General features: G+C 46.7%; 2 long non-coding RNA genes across 2 annotated transcripts; both read right to left on the bottom strand.

The window, feature by feature from the left end:
* Window positions 1-1027: 1027 nt before the first annotated feature.
* Window positions 1028-6561, bottom strand: LOC134929237 (uncharacterized). Its single transcript, XR_010178405.1, has 5 exons — window positions 6508-6561; window positions 5421-5450; window positions 4474-4600; window positions 3697-3735; window positions 1028-1139 (listed from the first exon to the last, which is right to left on the bottom strand). It is a non-coding gene; the product is annotated as an uncharacterized LOC134929237 (long non-coding RNA).
* A 567-nt stretch (window positions 6562-7128) lies between these two features.
* On the bottom strand, window positions 7129-9254 carry LOC134929236 (uncharacterized). Its single transcript, XR_010178404.1, has 4 exons — window positions 9173-9254; window positions 8884-9003; window positions 7528-7623; window positions 7129-7293 (listed from the first exon to the last, which is right to left on the bottom strand). It is a non-coding gene; the product is annotated as an uncharacterized LOC134929236 (long non-coding RNA).
* Between the last annotated feature and the right edge of the window lie 1904 nt (window positions 9255-11158).

Genomic DNA, 11158 nt, shown 5'->3' with positions numbered 1-11158 from the left:
CCGGGTGCTTCTGCACCTCACGGGCATCCAGTCTGAGGCAACAAGTGCCAATGATTACCTATTATTGAGCTCACCCGTGGGTGTCCCTCCTCCCCTCCTCTCAGTCCGTGCGTATGTAGGTTGTTTTCTCCTTTACAGGAACCATCCAGGACTCCCAGCCACTCCAGTCTAGCGAGCCAGAGCCACCCCCGAGGGGAACCCGGGGCATCCAAAGGGGAGCAGAAGGTCCACCCTCGGTAAGTGTAATAGATACCCAGCCCACACCCGGCCTCTCCTACATATACACCATCTCTCTGGCTCCTGACTCTTTTTTAACATGAAACCCTCTCTCTCTCCCCCACTTCTCTTTCTTGTTCCTCTCTCTACTGCATGGGATTTGATATTGACACCAGCAGGGTGGGCTTTCAAGGTTTTGCTATGGGGATAATCAAAGTTTTACTTTCGCCCCTGCCTGGCAGTACTCAATTTCAGGCATCTACAGTATACTGTACTGTACTGTAGGCTGTATCTGAAACGTCAGATTTAGAGAGACACTTTGTTAAGCATTGTTGTGACATGTTGTGAACATCCGAATACTACTACTGTACTAACGATACTGTATTTCTATTATCTTCTTCCCACCATGCACTGAACTACTGTACATGGAGCCAAATGCAGTTTGTTGGGTGTAAGAAATGCAAAATTCATGAAAGAGAGGAATAAATTGGCACCACACACCGCCAAATACAGTACATTGGCAATGTACACCGCCAGAGTGAGTATCATTCTAATCTACTGTATTCACTAATTATTGTACAATACAGTACGGTATGTATTATTAAAGTATATTTACAGTATATACTGTAGTTGACTTTGTATTGATTGAATTACTGTACTGTACAGTATGCTAATATACTGTATATTAGTGTACTGTAGGTCACTGCACAGGAATCCTATTGAATTGGTCTGGGCACAGTTGAAGAGGTTCATCAGGTGTGATGTGAAACCAAAAAATAAACACTTTTGGCTGGGATAAAGATGTACTGTAATACACTAAATGAACAACAACAAATACTGTACAGTAATAATAAATATTTTTTACAAAGAACGATAAATGTAGTCAAACAGGGTGTTTGCCAATATCATTAGTCTTCGGAGTTCTGTGAAAATTAAAAACAATGTACTGTATTAGAACAGTAATACAGGTTGAGTACTGTACAGATACAGATAAGATCTAGATACAGATAAGGTTGAGAAACAGTGGTGAAATGCAGTGACGTGCGGTGAGGTCAATGACTGGGGAGGCACTGTTGTAAATGAATGTGAATATATATATATATATATATATATATATATATATATACACACACACACACACACACAAAACACCGAACAAAAATTACATGTACTGTATCTTGAATTTAAAGAATAAAAAGTCACTGTACTTAAAATAATAATAATGACACACAATGAGAATGCACAGAAAGGTACACACACAATATAAGCGCCTGACAGGTACTGGATGTGGTGGGTAAAGCAAGCTTTTGATGTGCATGAGGTGTGGACATTGTGGCTATACTAGATGGGGGCTTTCAAGGTGCAGGAGCAGTGAGAGAAGTGCAGTGGGCTGGTTGGGAAGGGAAAGGAGGAGACACTGGGCCGGCAGGGTGGGAGACACTGGGATGGGGGGCAGTAATGGTGGGGGACACTGGGCAGGGTGGAAGACACTGGGATGGAGGGGCAGTAATGGTGGGGGACACTGGGCAGGGTGGGAGACACTAGGATGGGGGGGCAGTGATGGTGGGGGACACTGGGCAGGGTGGGAGACACTGGGATGGAGGTCCAGTAATGGTGGGGGACACTGGGCAGGGTGGTAGACACTGGGATGGAGGGGCAGTATTGGTGGGGGACACTGGGCAGGGTGGGAGACACTGGGATAGGGGGGCAGTAATGGTGGGGGTCACTGGGCAGGGTGGGAGACACTAAGATGGAGGCAGTAATGGTGGGGGACACTGGGCAGGGTGGGAGACACTGGGATGGGGGGTCAGTAATGGTGGGGGACACTGGGATGGGGGGTCAGTAATGGTGGGGGACACTGGGCAGGGTGGGAGACACTGGGATGGAGGGGAAGTATTGGTGGGGGACACTGGGCAGGTTGGGAGACACTGGGATGGGGGGCAGTAATGGTGGGGGACACTGGGCAGGGTGGGAGACACTGGGATGGAGGGGCAGTAATGGTGGGGGACACTGGGCAGGGTGGGAGACACTGGGATGGAGGGGCAGTAATAGTGGGGGACACTGGTCAGGGTGGCAGACACTGGGATGGGGGGCAGTAATGATGGGGGACACTGGGCAGGGTGGGAGACACTGAGATGGGGGGCAGTAATGGTGGGGGGACACTCGGCAGGGTGGGAGACACTGGGATGGGGGGCAGTAATGGTGGGGACACTGGGCAGGGAGCACTGATCTCGGGTTGCTGCTCCTGTCAATGCCTGGCCCAGCACACTGGCTGCAGCACTGCACTATTACACAGCAGCCTGCTGAGCAGCCCCTCCGCTTCGGCTGCTGCTGGGATCTGGCAGGCTGGTGTTTGTGAGGTGCTCCAGGGATCACTGCTTCATGCTGGTGCTGCGGTGCAGTGTGGTGCGGTACAGCTCGCTGGGAGGAGAAGCGCCGGGTTTAGGAAGGCACCATCAATTAGACGGAGCTGTGCGGGTAGGAGGCGGGGCTTCCCTTCCCGGCTTCCGAGCCTCTCTGACTGTGAAGACTACTGAGGGAACATGTGATGGGGCCGTGGCCGGCTCCCGTTTAGCGCAAGCCGCACACGGATTTTAAATCAATGAAAAAAAAAAAAAAGACACCGCAGCCGCGTCCGCCCGCTACCGCCCTCTATGCCGGGTCTCACACAGCAAAGTGTGCCTGCTCATCGAACGTGATGAGCAGGCATTAACCATCTGTGTGAGTGCTGTGGATTTTTTTCATAAAATACATTTAAACCGTTATTGTGTGGAACAGGGGAGAGGGGGGATGGCGGGGAGGGGGGGGGGGGGGAGAACATTGATATAATATTGCTGTCCAGGGCTTCCATGCATTAACTTAATAGCGCTGCACTGAGTTAATGAAAGACCTGGACAGCAATATAGGGAGTTGTAGCGTAACTGTGTGACAGTGTGTGTGAGTGTACTGTAACTAAACACTTACATGCACTGACACACTGCAGCAGACACGATCTCTCTCCTACTCTCCCACTGTAGCACTGATAGTGATAGCAGGATGCAGGTCACTGTCAGTGCTGCAGCTGCTGCCCAGTGCCCAATCACAGTGACAGGGGCGTGCTTTCATATGGCTGAAAGCACGTCCCTGCTGCTCTGAGGCACTTGTATCGGTGCCGCTTCAAGTGCATTTTTTAATGGGCTTTTTCAGCCCTCACCATGGCCCCGCCCCCCGACCGTCCCCTCCTTCCGGACTTTACAATGGTGAGCGAGAGGCACCTAGCTCGGTGCCGCAGACAATGACAGAAATAAAGTTTAAACAGGTATTTATGCCTAAAATGATTAACATAATATAAAGCAGATACTTATGACACATAATATGTGCCATAAGTATCTTCTTTGTATTATGTTAATCATTAATGACAGGGGAGGCACTGCCTCCCCTGCCTCCCCTGACTGCACGTCCCTGGTGAAATGAACCTTAACTTAACAAAAAATGTCTTACCGGGAGGAGGTGGATTGCCGGATTCTGGCTGTAGTGGGACTGCAAAAATAAAACAAAACATTTTTTGTCATTTCGGGATGTACAGTACATTTCTACAGTATTGTTAGTGTCACTCAGAGGGAATTTTGGGGTAGTAGTAAATCATAATACAGTATACAGTCCAGTAGAATACAGTACTGTACAATACTAGGCAACTCAATGGAGACAATCCTGAAAGTAGTTACAGTAGGTACAGTAAGTACAGTATACAGTACTTACCATACCCCCTACCTTCTAACCCACCTTTTCTGCAGCCTAACCCTAAAAACCCCTCCACAGCTTAGCCCTAACCCTCCACGCCATAGACTAACCTTAACCTCCACCAGCGATGCCTACACTTATCCATCCCTGGTGGTGACTAACCCAAACCCCTCTTCCCTGCAGCTTATCCCTAAACTCCCTCTTCTCCTTACACTGTAATACTAACCCTCACCAGTTATCGTAGCATCTACTGTCAATGTTAAACCCCACCACCCCTGCAGCCTAACCCTAACCTGATCGCACCTGCCTCTTTTAAGTTAGTCTCCCCTAAAATGACTACTGTTTCCTCTGGCTTTCTCCACAAGTTTATCAACGGCTCACCCACACCTAGCAATGGTCCTGCTGGATTCTTTCAGGACAGTAAAGTTCTTACTGGACAGAGGTGTCCATACACAGTAATGTAGACTTTTCCTATACTTTACAGTATTTTTCCGTGTACAGTACATGTACAGCAATGTACAGTGCAGGAATGCTTACTTATTGACGGGACAGATGTGCAGCATCATGAAGTGGGTGGGTGGGTGGGTGGGTGGTCGGGTGGTGGTAGTAGCGGGAGTGCTGGGGGGTTCTGGAGACCATGTTTGGCCCTCGCCCTCCTGGAGGCCTGTCAATGGTGAAAAATAATAAAACGCATTGGCCCCTGTACAGTAGTTACTGTATCGAACACATTGGCCACAGCATTTACATTGTCCCCATGAGTGATCAAACAGAAGCATTCACCCCACATGGTTTAAATTTCACAAGGTGCACATCGCACCTGTGGCCTATTTCAGATCAGATGTAGATGTACTGTAGATGTGCTACATTTAGCACATCTACGATCAGTTCTACAATCAGTTTCACAGACATGCGGGAGGACGCCCAGCATGTCTGGCCCTACACCCCAGCATACAGTATGTACAAAAGCATTGCATGGCTGCAAATATTGGGGTAGTAAAGCATAATACAGTATACAGCATATTAATACTTTGTACTGTAATTACAGATAGGAGAGGGCTACTGAGGCAGCTTGTCCCACCCTCCTCTTACTGTTCCTCCCCAAACCCTGCCATGTATAAACATACAGTACATATGAAATGCAACAAGGAAATCCCCACAATGCCCTACCACTACCCACTGGAAAAAATACACAGTACTGTACATTACTAGGGCTACAGTATTTTGGAAGCCAAAATCCTAGGCAATGTTGGGGTTACTGTAGTTATACATGAATGGCAACCTTACAGTATTTACTGGATTTTGACCTGGTGAATGGCGAATACATTAAAATACTGTACTTTAGTGCAGTAGATTTTAACATACAGTACTGTACTGTACTGGATTCAGCAAGCATTGCAGAAGTCTGAAGATTATTCCCACTTGATACTGTAAACAGCCATGAGGGATCTTAATACTGAAAGTTATTAATAATTACAGTACTGTACCTTGGAGGTCTACCTCTTCTACAGGCGTTGCTGTAAAAAAATAGTGCACTGTCAGTTTACTGTGCAGTACTGTACCTCGAACCCATGTGAACAAACACAATACAGTGAATGGATAGAGAAGGTAAAGGTAGGGCATGAGATACACTTTACAATAATGTACACTGCACATGTGGTGTTTTATTTAAATTACAGTAGAGAAGGTACTGTAGGTTTAGTTCTCTACCGTAGACCTCACGGGGCCCTAATCAAAATGCAGATTTAGGGCACCCCTCCCTCAAACAATCCAGCATCCCCAATACTGTACTTAAAATAACACTGTACACCCAACCCCATCCACTACACACCCAGCTTTGTGGAATTTAAAATTATATGCAAAATTAATGTACTGTATGTTATACTTGTGGTTGGCCTCTTATGGCAAGCAGAGACCCGTGAGACCTACAGGACCTAAGCAGATGCTTTGGTTAACTTGTGGTAAATCCTCCACTGTGCACTGTAGTGTAGAGACAGTGGAGGTCATTCCGAGTTGATCACTCGCTAGCTGGTTTTAGCAGCCACGCAAACACTTTGCCGCCGCCCACTGGGGAGTGTATTTTAGCTTTGCAGGAGTGCGAACGCTTGTGCAGCCGAGCTCTGCAAAAACAGTTTGTGCAGGTTCAGAGTACAGTAGCTCTGAACTTACTCAGCCCTTGTGATCACTACAGCCTATTCGTGTCAGGATTGGACGTCATACACACGCCCAGCGTCCGGCCAACCACGCCTGCATTTTCTCCTACATGCCTGCATTTTTCCAAACACTCCCTGAAAACGGTCAGTTGACACCCAGAAACGCCCCCTTCATGTCAGTCTTCTTGCGTTCTGCCGTGTGAATGGAATCGTCGATAGATTTCATTCAAACGGCATGGAACCGTCGTACGACGCGCCTGCGCATTGCGGTGCATACGCATGCGCAGAAAAGCAGATTTTTACCCTGATCGTTACACAGGGAACAAATGCAGCTAGCGATAAACTCGGAATGACCACCAGTATTACTAAAAGTTAGAGACAGTACAGTCAGTAATGTACTGTACAGTACAGTAGTTCTTACATGGTAGTGGAGGAGTCTCGGGCTACTCCCCATCCTCAGATTCCTCCTCTGGTAGTATGGGGGAATGCACTGTGGATAAAGAAATGATCGTTCACTTTCTGAAATGATAGTAATACAGTACAGCATACAGAAATACTATACAATATCATACGGCAGCACATGTGAACACCAATAAAGTACAGTAAGAAGATTATTGATGCTGGAGCCCAACATTCTGTGTACTGTAATGTAATGTGCTGTACCATGGAGTGCCCGAAGAACAAATCAATCACTAATACAAAAGACAAATCTGTGTTCTCCTACAGTACCTACTGTACTGTACTGTAGCTACTGTATACTACTCTACTTTGGACAGCATGCGCAGAAAGGTGCAATACTGTACAGTATCCATACAGAAAAACAGGGGAAGACCAGCAGTAAGATGGCTTGACAACTACAGTATTACTGTATGTTGTACAGTATCTACAGTACTACGTACAGTATACTATCACACTATCAACACTGAGCCGCTTCAGGGAAGATACAAATTTGCTTAGGGCAGCAATCCATAGGGTCATCATACTGTAAATCATCATTAACAACAGAACATGATGTACAGTACAGTTCAGTACTTACAGCCTGGGAGAGGCCTGGTCCATACAGGAGGCAGTGCTGCTGCCACCTCCTCATCGGAGGAGCAAGATGCACAGTAAAGGGTTGGCTCCGGGGGCTCAGGTCTGCTCCAGCACTCGTAGCTGTCCGTGCTGGGGCCTGAAGGGCTGCTTGGTCCTGCTTCCTCCTGCAGAACTATGGATCAAAAAATGGTAGCACAATTTTCAGTAAGACAGACCGGGGAGGGTGGGAGGAGATGAGGTTGGTGATACTGTATACTGTATAATAGGGAATAATGAAGTCTTTTGTGTAGAGGAGGGAGACACACACACACATTTTCAACAATTTAGAAATACAGTATACTGTATGCATACAGTTAGCCCTTATTAAAAAAACTCACAAAGTAACAAAAACAAGTACTGTACTTACTATGGGGAGGGCTGTGCTTGCCTCTCCACTGGAGGATGGGTGGACTGGTGGTGGCGGGTCCTGGAGGGCATGGTGGGTCCTGGTCCGCCTGGAGGCCTGTCAATGTGGAAAAATAATAAAACACATTGGTCCCTGTACAGTAGTTACTGTATCAAACACATTGCCCACAGCATTAACACTGTCCCCAGCAGTGATCAAACAGAAGCATTCATCCCCACAGGAATAAAGCACATTGGCCCCCCCACAGTAAACAAACACTTTGGGGTAATTCCGAGTTGATCGCAGCAGGAATTTTTTTAGCAGTTGGGCAAAACCATGGCCCTCATTTCGAGTTGTTCGCTCGCTAGCCGCTTTTCGCAGCAGTGCACACGCTAAGCCGCCGCCCTCTGGGAGTGAATCTTAGCTTAGCTGAATTGCGAACGAAGTATTCGCAATATTGCGAAAAGATTTTTCTTTGCAGTTTCTGAGTAGCTCGATACTTACTCTTCCAGTGCGATCAGTTCAATGCTTGTCGTTCCTGGTTTGACGTCACAAACACACCCAGCGTTCGCCCAGACACTCCCCCGTTTCTCCAGCCACTCCCGCGTTTTTCCCAGAAACGGCAGCGTTTTTTCACACACACCCATAAAACGGCCAGTTTCCGCCCAGAAACACCCACTTCCTGTCAATCACACTCCGATCAGCAAAACGAAGAAAAAACTTCGTAATGCCGTGAGTAAAATACCAAACTTCTTAGCAAATTTACTTGGCGCAGTCGCAGTGCGAACATTGCGCATGCGCAGTTAGCGGAAAATCGCAACGATGCGAAGGAAAAGAACGAGCGAACAACTCGGAATGAGGGCCCATGTGCACTGCAGGTGTGGCAGATATAACATTTGCAGAGAGAGTTAGATTTGGGTGGGTTATTTTGTTTCTGTGTAAGGTAAATACTGGCTGCTTTATTTTAACACTGCAATTTAGATTGCAGATTGAACACACCACACCCAAATCTATCTCTCTATGCACATGTTATATCTGCCTCCCCTGCAGTGCACATGGTTTTGCCCAACTGCTAACAAAAATCCTGCTGTGATCAACTTGGAATTACCCCCATTGTTCCCCGTACTAAGCAAAAACAGCAATCCCAGCAGTAACTTTTGGGGTAGTAAAGCATAACACAGTATACAGTACTTACCATACCCCCTACCTTTAACCCACATTTTCTGCAGCCTAACCCCAAAAACTCCTCCACAGCTTAGCCCTAACCCTCCCTGCCACAGACTATCCTTAACCTCCACCAGCGATGCCTAAACTTAACCATCTCTGGTGGTGACTTAGCCAAAGCCCTCTTCCCTGTAGCCTATTGACTTAGCTTACTTATTGAGGGTACGGGAATGCTGGATTGTTGGGTCGTGGTGATGGTGGTGGTGGTGTTGGTGGTGGAGGAGGTGGGAGCCGGAGGGCGTGGTGGGCCCTGGTCCGCCTGGAGGCCTGTCACTGTGGAAAAATAATAAAAATCATTGGCCCCTGTACAGTAGTCACTGTATCAAACCCCCCCCCCCCCACACAGAAAGCAAACACATTGTTCCCGTACTAAGCAAAAACAGCAGGCCCGGCAGTAACGTAGCATCTACTGTCAAGGTGAAGCCCTCTGCCCTGTACTTACCTGGCAAGGGAGGGAGGGTGCCACTGGGGCCCTCCAGAGGATCAGCTCCCTGGCTAGACGGGTGGAGGCGGGGCCTACATTCTGTGAAAAAGAAACATTATTTAAAATCCCTACCAAATCGTCACCCCCTCCCAAAAAAAATTATACTATAAATACAGTATGCACCCATATTATACAGTAATTAATCCTCAAAAAAAAAAAATCAAAGGATACTGTCCGTATGCCAGCTGAGGGATTTCCAGCAAATGGTAAACAGATGCCAGAATCACAACTGTAGGACGACATGTTCTACTGTAGGTCGACAGGTCAGAAGGTCAACATTAGTTTTTCACTTTTTAAAAAATTTTTTGTGAAAACCTTTTCATGCAGTACTTTACGATCCACGTGGACTACAATTGGGAACGGAAACCTGTGGCAAGTGTAGCGGTAGCGGAGGGAGGAACCTTGCACGAAACATGGCGAGCAAAGCGAACCATCCGAGGGGGCTCGGTGCACTACTTGGGGTTCTCGGTCACTACTGTATATGGAGGAAACAACACCAAATAAACATCAAAAACTCATATCTACCATCTCACCTGTCGACACAGATAGTGTCGACCTGCAGACCCTGTCATCCTAGAAACCCTGTCACCCTACAGTACTTAGTGTCGACCAATAGTGGTCGACCTAGACACTGTCGTCCTACAGTAGTTACTGTCGATCTTCCATACAGTACCAGACCCCTTGAGCAAGCCCTGTACTTACTGTACTTATAATAATAATAATATATTGACTTGGCTGCAGTACTGTACAGTAATACTTTTTAGTATACTGTACTGTCTGTAGTACATAAAAATGTAATGACAGTAATAAAAAAAATCACTGTACTGTACCTCTAGCAACTTTGGCCCTCAATAGTTGCAGCCTCTGCGGTTCCCGTCTAACCAGGTCACTCCATCTCCTCTGGAGAGCCGGGATACCTCTCTCCCTGTGCAGTCTAGACAGGATATCCTGTCTGGCACATTCATATGCTGCCAATTTCTCAGCATAATTGGCCAGGGGCCTGTCAATATGCCGCACAAGAATCTTTAGCTCCTTACTACTGAACCTTCTTGCCCTGTGCGCCATTTTGTCACAGAGGTAATAATAATGGCACCACCCACCCGATCACGCTAGCTATAGATATTGTCGTTACTGTGTGTACAAATTGCAGGATCACATTAGCGTAAGCAGCTACCTGTTTGTTTTTTTTAAAGCACCAAGATACAACACATGACATATACACCCGGAGGGCCTGCCTCTACCATGGTTGGCTGTGGCCTAACTAGAACAGCGGCCACCAGCAATGCTTGAAGACCCGGGTTTGATATGGAGTTCGGCACCCATTTATTATTTTATTTTAATTTATTTATTTATTCTTTTTTAATACAATAAAGTTATTTGGTGTTTTAAGTTTCTACTTCCCGTTATATAAAAAAAGTCCGCTTCTACTAAATACAAGGCCACGCTGCAGCCCTGTTCACGCTATTCATCTAGTCGTTACGTTGTGTACAAAATGATGGTTATATTAGCATAAGCAGCAATCCTATTTTGGAGTAGCTTTGTGTCTCTGTTGTTTCAAATGGGCAGAAATATTGAATGCAAAGTGCAACTGGGTACCTACAGTATCTCATGAATGCACAGTATGACTACCAGATGGTCTCCAGGCACACTGCCGCCCGATCACACTAGCTGTGGATATTGTCGTTAGTGTGTACAAATTGCCGGATCACATTAGCGTAAGCAGCAATACTATATCGGGCTAGCTTTTATTTTATTTTTTTTGAAAGCAGTCAGATATAACACATCACATACAGTATACACCCGGAGGGCCACTGGGTCCATGTTTCCCTATTCAGTATATTATATTTTAAAAAGGTGCTTGCTGATACCAGAGATATCGGTGGCCTAGTGGTTAGAGTAAGGCACGTGCATTGCGTGCTCCCTGGGTTCGATCCCCGGTTGGAG

The sequence above is a fragment of the Pseudophryne corroboree genome, chromosome 5 (assembly GCF_028390025.1).
Source record: "Pseudophryne corroboree isolate aPseCor3 chromosome 5, aPseCor3.hap2, whole genome shotgun sequence".
NCBI lineage: Eukaryota > Metazoa > Chordata > Amphibia > Anura > Myobatrachidae > Pseudophryne > Pseudophryne corroboree.
The sequence above is the reverse complement of the archived record's forward strand: the minus strand, read 5'-3'. Positions and strand labels throughout refer to the sequence as shown.